The following is a 10,561-nucleotide window of genomic DNA, read 5'->3' as shown; positions in this document are numbered from 1 at the left end:
GCGCCTCTCAAAATTTAAGGGAATATCAAACAAATCTATTTTTCTCTCTAGTGCGTTTAACCTGGATTTTTAACTCTAACTTCTAATTCAATTTTCTGGAATACATATTCAAGTTTGTGGTAGGCTAATATATCATATAAAAGTTCAATGTTAAATAACACATTCGATCTACAAAATAGTTCTGTAATCTTCTGTAACACACACATATGAAAACTGTATGACATTCCCTAATCATTTATTCTCCTTTCAGTTTCGTTTCACTCTGCGATTCTCTGTATTAGAAACTTACATCTTTATGCATGTTATAAATTCATGTTCACAAAACAAATAGTAGACTATCATGGACCTATCATGTTTTTTGTTTTGCAAAACCACAAACATATTGCCGACTTAATCAGACCTCAGTTAATCAAGTAGGCCTATAGCCTACAAAGGCAACACAACAAAATATCGAGAAAGTCGCAATTATTGTATTTTGTTCTTTAAAACAATAACAACAACATCATCAAACCCGACACCACATTCATACCAAATCTAGAGCTTCCACCTAGAGCTTCACTCAAAGCAGTTATATAATTAGTTCCAGTGGTAGTATGTGCTTTAACGTTATAACAATAGTTTTATGTTTACTCTAGAACAATGCAGACCCTCTCCATTACTGTTCCCTATGGTCAAAAGATGTAATGTTTTCTACAAGGGAATACAGAGGTCAGATGGCTGAGTGGTTAGGGAGTCGGGCTGTTAATCAGAAGGTTGTTGGTTCGATTCCAGGCCGAGCAAAATGACGTTGTGTCCTTGGGCAAGGCACTTCACCCTACTTGCCTCGGGGAGAATGTCCCTGTACTTACTGTAAGTCGCTCTGGATAAGAGCGTCGGCTAAATGACGTCAGTTGGCATGACCGGGAACTGAACTGGCAACCTTCGGATTACTAGCCCGATTCCCTCACCGCTCAGCCACCTGACTCCCTCATAACACAACGGCAACACCCCTAGAACCCACTATCATGTTTTACTGCTAGGCTAAACTGTAAAACCTGCGGTGCTTCGCTGGTTGCCAGTTAACATTTTCCTCATGATATCCGACAAAAATGGCTAAACTGTAGTTTCTGAGTAGAACAATTGAGGGCAGGGCCTATGTCTTCAAGTCTTCAATGTTTTTTTATTTTTTTATTTGTGAATTTGCAACTCAACACTGAAAACAAATGTAGGATTTGAAGTACTAGTTTTATTATTTCTCTGCATACCTGTTGACTTTTAAACCAGCAAGTCAGCACAATATGGGGCAACACAACAACAGATGTTAGATGTCGATGCTGTTACAGAAATACATCAGTTATCACTGCTAGACTACTGGGGAAGGTACACATTGAACAGTCTTACACCCCTTGAGATATTATTGGATTTGCAAGACAGGCACACAACGCCCACCAGGCAGACAAAGCTCACGAGGCCCACCAGACCCACCAGACCCACCAGGCCCACCAGACCCACAAGGACACTGAAACCGGACTTGGTAGTCCCGGCAGTATTGGTTGGGGTCGTTCTTGCATACAAACCCAATTGTCGGAGAGAAGCTATACAGTGGGGATACAGATACGTGTCAGTCATCATGCTTATATACAGTGCCTACTAAAATGCATCCTATCTTTAGTACTATATCATGATGAACTTCCATTTCTATGTTTTTCTCTCCTGTTTTTAGGCAAAAACTCTCCATAAAATGTGTTGTCTGTTATTCAACTCAGAGACCATTTGAAGGCCCATCTCTTCTGAGATATATTTTACCTAATACATTTATACTCACCTTCTTACTATCATAGTGCATGCAGTGTAAGTGGATATAGATGAAAGTATGTGCTAAAAAATTAGCCGTAACTATAAAGTAAAACAGAAAAATAATTGCCACTCCCTTACTGGAGGAAGTGTTGGCCAGTCAGGGCGGCAGCAGTCCCTGTGTCCACAGTCTTGCTCTCAATGGCAATCGGGTTGGCACAGATCTCACCAGGGTTCTCTTTCCGCAGGACCGACAGCGACTCCCAGTCACCGGTACCGGAGGGATTGTCACGATCGTACCAATTTGTCCAGCACACTGCAAATCAGCACGATAGAAATTTAGTTAGACAAGTCTGATTTCAAATTCAAATATTCTTTATTGACATGATTGGGATGATGTTTGAAGCTTAACAAATATTGTTTAATAATTATCCTTAACCTTTATCGTCCTCCAGTCCATGTGCAAAACTTTGAAGGGTTTGTGTTTCATAGTGTTAAGATGGTAAAGGTCACATGGTAGGGAAAGCACTGACTGAAATAGGCCGAGCTTCAGTGATGTCACTTCCTGTGGCCAATTGGTAAAAGCACAGCTGCCTTTCGCATCATGGTACACAATTAGGTTAGGCCCTTCTCTGCATGTGAGCACACAAAAGGTCTGATTTTAACTGATGAGTTCTTATCGGTTGGAGTTTAAAGCATTAAACAACATGTTTGGTTGGTTCAAAATCATTGCTGTCTGAAATTCAGCGACAGATTCAAGGGAAATTATAGCTAACATGCTAACTAACCGGCAAGTTGGTGAATTAGGGTACATCAGAATTGCTATAATATTGAAATGAATATGTATTAATGATTGTATTTCTGTATGTATTAGGCTACATTGTAGTTCCATAGTTTACTTTATTTAATACCAAACATGAATGTAAGCTATTATGCGGCAAAAAGGAACATAATCCAACCTTAAAGGTCACTTTGCAAAAGGTGCTTTGTTCTCTGGAGGGACCGTAACAATTTTTTTTCACTTTTTTTATCACAGCTTATTTTTGTATGAGAAGAGCTTTCATTTGATACCACACATGATGGGTTTATACAGTAATGTGCATCTAGTTATTTCTTTTATGGTCAAAAAAGGGGGCGTGGCAGATTATGTCATTTGAAAGAAAATGCTCAAGGGTGAGGGAGCGGCACCCGTCAGATTATGAGTCGACAACTCCTAAATCAGGGTCCTCCAATCCTGGTCCTCGAGGGCCTCTGTCCTGCATGTTTTCCAGCACTCCACCCAGCTGCTAGTCCAAGCACTTGTCCTCTCCAAGTTGTACTACTGCAACTCGCTGCTCGCCGGTCTCCCAGCATGCGCAACCCGCCCTCTTCAGAGGATTCAGAACGCCGTGGCCCGCCTGGTCTACAATCTACCCAGACGCTCCCATGTTACCCCGGTCCTCATCTCCCTCCACTGGCTACCCATCACGGCCCGCATCAGATTCAAGACCCTGGTACTGACCTTCCGAGCAGTGAACGGGACTGCACCCGACTACATCAAGTCTCTCCTGCAGCCTTACACCCCCACCCGCCACCTACGGTCTTCTTCAGACAACCGCCTGGTGGTCCCACCGCTCAAGACCACCCGGTCCCAACACCAGCTCTTCTCCTGTCTGGTCCCCTTTTGCTCTTATGGTTCTTCCCTTTGGCACTTATTTTGGTTGTTCACAATATGTGCTTCTTGTTTTGGCTACCCGCAATGTTTTTGTGGCTATCTTGTTGTTATTATCAGTGACCTATGCACTTTGTAAAGCTCTCTCTTGGAAGTCGCTTTGGATAAAAGCGTCTGCTTAATGAATAAATGTAAATGTAAATGTTTTAGATGTTTCCCTGCTCCAGCACACCTGATTCAAATGAATGTTCATTACTCAGCTTCCACAGAGCTTGATAACGACCCATTCATTTGAATCAGGTGTGCTGGAGCAGCGAAACATCTGAAACATGCAGGACAGCGGCCCTCGAGGACCAGGATTGGAGAACCCTGGCCTAAACTATGAATTTATGCAAAAGAATTGCATTAGTACCTTATATCACACTAATGCCCACATTCCACAAAGTTCTACCCGACCACAGCGTTATGTGTTATTTATGCAAACCATGTATTATACCATGTATAATTTCTCATTTATTTCCTTTCCGCTAGACCGCAGGCAGACATGAAATGACTAAATATCCAAATGTGAAATTAAAGTGTAAAATCAACACAGTATGTCAATATCAGCATGACTCCACTGCAGCCCAACCTGCTTCCAGGCATAGATCGCACCATGGCAGTACACACATACGTACCCGGAGGCGGCGGTGGTGGTGGTGGTGGCGGTGGCGGCGGCGGCGGCGGCGGAGGCAGAAGCCCAGGTGGTCTTGCCAAAGAAACAGCAGCCAAAGCACACACCACCTAGAACATTTTAACAAAAGGAACATCGTCTGAGGTTGAACACACCACTCAGCGTGGGACGTAAGCAGTTTCCCAAAAGCAAGACAGTGTTGTCTTCACCAATACCTGGTCAGATAACAAGGAGTTTGTTTGACCTGCTGTGTTCACATTGACACACGTTTTTGGATGGTTTGCTCTATTCTGATTATTTTTATAATGCACAGCAGCAGCCTATACAGCAGGAAAATGTTGACACAGCAGTGAGAAATGCTTTATATTTTCAAACCAAAATCCCATTTAGTAAAATAAGTTAAATCAAATTCAGAATATGCTCTCTGTGCCTTAAACAGTGCTCTTACTTGATTGGTGTAAAGAACAAAATAAGAGCTGGCTTTAAAATAAATAAATTTCTACAGCCAGGAAAACGGCAGAAGGAATTGCATACCAGTAGGATCATGGTGAAAGGCCTATTCATGACTTTCCCTGGTTGGGGACAAAGTTTGGGATGTTAAGAGTTGCAAATCTGTGACTGTGACTTTTCCATTATATGGAAAACATATACCTGGATTATATACATATACACATTATATACATATACACATTCTTTAAAACAAAAACACAACTAATAGCAGTTAAACAAAGCCACTATATGATTTTTCTGTTGTTATATACCAAAAAATACCAGTAAATGCAGAGTAACAAAATATTAGAGTATAACTATGCTTCGACCCTGCACTTACATACATTTAATTCATAGTTCATGCAGTATATTCTGTCCTCACTTACCTGTTTTTGTCTCAAAAAGGTTTTATGCACAGGCACTACCCAAGACCCTCGTGACGACGTGATCCTAAGTTCTGTGAAATAGTCTAGCTCATGGTCTTTTTATACGTTGCAGACAAACTCACATACACACACACAAACATACCTACACACCAAAGTCTATTCCTGATTGGGTGCTTGCTATAGGGAAATTGTGAGACCTCCCCAATTGTCTGCAAGGCACTGCCAGTAAATTTCTGAATAGGCTGGATATCATACTTCAGGGTTTTCCTGTTTTGCAAGGATTGTTCACAAAGGAATGTCTGTAAGACTAAACCAATCCAAGTCCAAACAGATGCATAGGGTTGTGTATTGGACTTGGACTTCACTTTGTCCTCCTCACGAATGGATGTGTTGGGTTTCTGCTCTCAGGTGTTGGGAGGACCCTGCACAGCTCACGTCTCTTTCACCGATTAGAGAGGACCAATCAAAGAAGATCACACAAAAGGTTACATGGAGGTTGTGCTGATCCTCCCAGTAGATAGAGCAGCTGGGGTGACACATCCCTGATGTCTAAGTATGGTAATGTCGCAAGGGTCAGTGGTGGTGGGTGTCATCTTTAAGAACCCTTCCGGTTATGCTGCCCACAGTGGTCTAAAGGAAATGTACAAACAAAGACATAAAACTGCTCTCTCACTCTCTTAAAGTAACTGAACAAAGAGATGCAAAATGGTTTTCAGGACATCACGTTGGGAAATGGTGATATTAAAAATGATAACGTACTTTAATATTTACATTTAGTCATTTAGCAGACGCTCTTATCCAGAGCGACTTACAGTAAGTACAGGGACATTCCCCCGAGACAAGTAGGGTGAAGTGCCTTGCCCAAGGACACACCGTCAGTTGGCATGACCGGGAATCGAACTGGCAACCTTCGGATTACTAGCCCGACTCCCTCACCGCTCAGCCATCTGACAATATTTGCACTCCTAAATGTTCATTTGTCGGATACTGTCTGGACTGAATGTAATAGAAGAGGGTCCCTGCCCATGCCATCACGTATGTCATCTTCAACATAACTACAGATCTTAATAAGAGGGGTTTTCCCGAATGGCATCTAAATGTAAACATTTACATTTAGTCATTTAGCAGACGCTTTTGTCCAAAGCGACGTACAAGGGAGAGAACAGTCAAGCTACGAGCATTAGAACCCTTGTGTAACAATACATACTACTTTATATAAGAAATAAGTGCAGAAAAAAAAGAAGTGCAGGAATGTAACCGTGCAAGTTAAGCACTAGTCGAAGTGCCAGTTTAGAAAGGGAAGTGCTCTGTGAAGAGTTGGGTCTTCAAAAGCTTCTTGAAGGTACATTTACATTTAGCAGACGCTCTTATCCAGAGCGACTTACAGTAAGTACAGTGACATTCCCCCGAGGCAAGTAGGGTGAAGTGCCTTGCCCAAGGACACAACATCAGTTGGCATGACCGGGAATCGAACTGTCAACCTTCGGATTACTAGCCCGACTCCCTAACCGCTCAGCCACCTGACTCCCTAGGTAGAGAGGGATGCCCCTGCTCTGGTAGTGCTAGGCAGTTTGTTCCACCAACGTGGAACTACAAATGAAAATAGTCTGGATTGTCGTACTTGCACAGACGGCAGAGCCAAACGACGCTCACTAGACGAGCGCAGCATCCTGGGTGTAACATTTGCCCTTACAAGATCATTTAGGTAGGTGCGAGCAGATCCAGCAATCACTCTGTAGGAAAGCATAAGTGACTTAAACTTAATGCGAGCAGCTACAGGCAGCCAGTGGAGCTCAATGAGTAGCAGGGTGAAGTGTGCCCTCTTCAGTTGGTTGAACACCAGACGCGCCGCCGCGTTCTGGATCATCTGCGTTGCAGTAGTCAAGGCGGGAACTCACCAAGGTTTGCACCAGCTGCTGGGTGGCATACTGGGTTAGGTACGGCCTGATTTTGCGGATTTTTATAGCGCAAAGTGGCACGACTTGGAGACAGAGGCGATGTGGCAAAGAGAAGTGGTCCAATCACCGAGCCTTGGGGCCCCACTGTGGTGAGGCGGTGAGGTACAGACAGCTGACCTTGCCATGACACGTTGAACGAGCGCCAAGTGAGGTAAAATTCAAACCAGGAGTGTGCCTTGCCAGAAATTCCCATACTAACCCTGTGGATTGTGTGGTAGTTGCAACAATCGCACAATCCACAGGACTGCAATTCGTACATGCCCATGTGGGAATACAGTGTTGTGCTCAGGGAGACTTTGTCACATGGAGGAGTCAGGATCGAACTAGCATTCTTCTGTTTGAACGATTCCTCTACCTCGCGAACCATTGTCTTGACTGTCAAACAAAGCGCCAGTGGCAGGGTGATTGGTTTTCCTGTTCTGAATGAGCTGCATGAGTACGAATGATTCCTATGTGAACTGACGGATTTGCATCTAACCTCTTGTAAGGGACCGAGGCGGTCACCCCACGTGTTTGGGATGTAGGCGACTGGAGTTGGTGGTGAAGATGGGGAAACAAACACAGGGCAGGAGATGGTGGCGTTCATATAAAAATAGATGTTTTTATTTACAGGTGGCTTCTCTATATCAACCCCAAAACATGTTCACACAAAAAACACTCAGAGTACTCATAAAACAAGCAGGGCCCCAAAACCAGGCACCGAAACTTGGAAACATTCTAGGCCACATTCTAAGCATAAATAGTGGACCGAAACTTGGAAACATTCTAGGCCACATTCTAAGCATAAATAGTGGACCGAAACTTGGAAACATTCTAGGCCACATTCTAAGCATAAATAGTGGACCGAAACTTGGAAACATTCTAGGCCACATTCCAGGCACACAGTCTTCACACATCTAAACACCATTACCACCTCACATCAGGTAAGGGTTTTCTCATGCATCTTCAATAGTTCAATGCTTCTCCCCGGCTAGGTTTGAGGCACCCTTTGAATAGCCTGCAACCTGGGCAGCGAATTGGACCCAACCATTGTAGTGGGAGAAGTCCAAGTCTCTCCTGCTCTTGAAGGGGAAATATGAGTCCACCTCCATTTTGGTGGCACGGTGGCACGGGTTTCACCTTCTCACATCTCTGTACATGGAAAGGAAAGCAAAAGGAAGACACTTTGGCACATTTATGGGAGATTTAGTCATTGACGACAACAAACTTAGGTGCAATGTGCATCCTTTAGTCTTTGAAATGAGCAGGGAAAGAGGGAGAGAGAGAGAGAGAGAGAGAGAGAGGGAGAGAGACTGAGAGAATGAAAGAGAGAGGGAGAACGAGGGAGACTGGTAGAGAGACTAGGAGAGAGGGAGAGAATGGAAGAGAGAGGGAGAGATAGAGAGAGAGAGAGAGAGAGAGAGAGAGAGAGAGAGAGAGAGAGAGAGAGAGAGAGAGAGAGAGAGAGAGAGAGAGAGAGAGAGAGAGAGAGAGAGAGAGAGAGAGAGAGAGAGAGAGAGAGAGAGAGAGAGAGAGAGAGAGGAGGGAGGGAAAGAGAGCAGCCTGGATTACAGGTGTAGAGTTATGCATGCGTGACATCACAGATCTCCTCCCCCATCCCCTGGGAGACGGCGCCTTGGAAACAGTTGCCAGGTAGTGGCAAACTACGTGACCACAGTGTCTGATAAAAAAACTGAGGAAAACATTAACTAAATACAGTGAGCACAACCTGGCAGTAGAAGTCGGCTGGCACAGACAGACCTGGCTGCCCAGAGAGGAGAGGCTGTGCTCCTTCTGTAACCAGGGAACAGTAGAGACCGAACTACTCTTCCTGATTCACTGCAACCATAACCGAAATCTTAGAGACCATTATTTTGACAAAATAACACAAATATTCCCAGAATTCCACCATCTAAATGATCTGGACAGACTCTCAGTTCTACTGGGAGAGAGGGAGGACTGCTGTAAACTGGCAGCAAAATACGTATCAGCCTGTCATGAGCTCCACATTAATGTGAACCCCCTGTTCCACATAACTAATATTTAATGTTTAATAATTAACAATTAACCTGTTATATGTTTATATACCACATTGTTACCATCTATAAATTATTTATTAATTTATTTATGTTAATTGTGATTGTACATTTTATGTAAACACGCTTTGGCAACATTGTATTGTATGCAGTCATGCCAATAAAGCCTTTGAATTTAAATTTAAATTGAAAGAGTGAAAAAAGAAATTAAAGAAATGGGGCAGTTAGATATTAAAGAGAGAAATTAAAGAACGAATAGATACATTAGATTGTTTAGATCCTTTCTGTCTTATTCTTTGTATTATTCATTTACTTACTGTGATTAAAATTTCTAATTACATTTTATGGAATCCATATTTAAGTTTGTGGTAGGCTACTACACATATATCATATAACAGTTCAATGTTAAATAACACATTAGATCTACAAAATAGTTCTGTAATCTTTACACACACGAATGAAAACTGTATGACATTCCCTAATCATTTATTCTCCTTTCAGTTTCGTTTCACTCTGCGATTCTCTGTATCAGAAACTTACATCTTCATGCATCTTATAAATTCATGTTCACAAAACAAATAGTAGACTATCATGGACCTATCATGTTTTTCGTTTTGCAAACCCACAAACATATTGCCGACTTAATCAGACCACAGTTAATCAAGTAGGCCTATAGCCTAAAAAGGCAACACACCCAAATATCGAGAAAGTTGCAATAATTTTATTTTGTTCATTGCATTCTTTAAAACAACAACAACATCATTAAACTCGGCACCACATTCATACCATGAACTCTCACGCCACCTACCTCACGCCACCTACCTCACGCCACCTACCTCACGCCACCTACCTCACGCCACCTACCTCACGCCACCTACCTCACGCCACCTACCTCACGCCACCTACCTCACGCCACCTACCTCACGCCACCTATGAAAAGAGAAGAGATTTGCTGCCACCTAGAGCTTCACTCAAACCAGTTACATTTACATTTAGTCATTTAGCAGACGCTCTTATCCAGAGCGACTTACAGTAAGTACAGGGACATTTTCCCCGAAGCAAGTAGGGTGAAGTGCCTTGCCCAAGGACACAACGTCAGTTGGCATGACCGGGAATCGAACTGGCAACCTTTGGATTACTAGCCCGATTCCCTCACCGCTCAGCCACCTGACTCCCCAGTTATATAATTTGTTCCAGTGGTGGTATAATTAAAGCAAACAAGAAAATTTTATAAAAGAAAAATAATATATAGAAAAATATAGATATTTACAACTTATGTCGATAGTTTATAACGGTGGGAGATTTAAGTGAGATTAAGAAAGCTATAGTTTGTGTTCCACCACCATGGGATCGATTTTCATTCCTTCACACCTATGAACCATCTGGCTTCTTAACTCTTCGGACGACCACCCTGTTTCTGCGTCCAAGTGGCCTGGTGCTCTCACTGACTGGCATGGTGTTTTCCTCCCCCGCCGGACGAGGCTCACCCCTGGGAGGCGAAGGGCTTCTCCCTGCCCTCACGTCATCTACGAAGGCCTCCACTCCCTCAAACTTGGAGGTCAGCTCCCCGAGACGTTCTTTCAGGGCGTTGAATTCCTTGTACAGATCTCCCAGGG

The 10,561-nt window shown here is 43.2% G+C and overlaps 1 long non-coding RNA gene across 1 annotated transcript; it reads right to left on the bottom strand.

The window, feature by feature from the left end:
- Positions 1 to 1,205: 1,205 nt before the first annotated feature.
- Positions 1,206 to 5,037, bottom strand: LOC136950951 (uncharacterized). Its single transcript, XR_010877527.1, has 5 exons — positions 4,973 to 5,037; positions 4,632 to 4,669; positions 4,102 to 4,207; positions 1,915 to 2,089; positions 1,206 to 1,574 (listed from the first exon to the last, which is right to left on the bottom strand). It is a non-coding gene; the product is annotated as an uncharacterized lncRNA (long non-coding RNA).
- Between the last annotated feature and the right edge of the window lie 5,524 nt (positions 5,038 to 10,561).

The sequence above is a fragment of the Osmerus mordax genome, chromosome 10, assembly GCF_038355195.1.
Source record: "Osmerus mordax isolate fOsmMor3 chromosome 10, fOsmMor3.pri, whole genome shotgun sequence".
In the NCBI taxonomy this organism is placed as follows: domain Eukaryota; kingdom Metazoa; phylum Chordata; class Actinopteri; order Osmeriformes; family Osmeridae; genus Osmerus; species Osmerus mordax.
The sequence above is the reverse complement of the archived record's forward strand: the minus strand, read 5'-3'. Positions and strand labels throughout refer to the sequence as shown.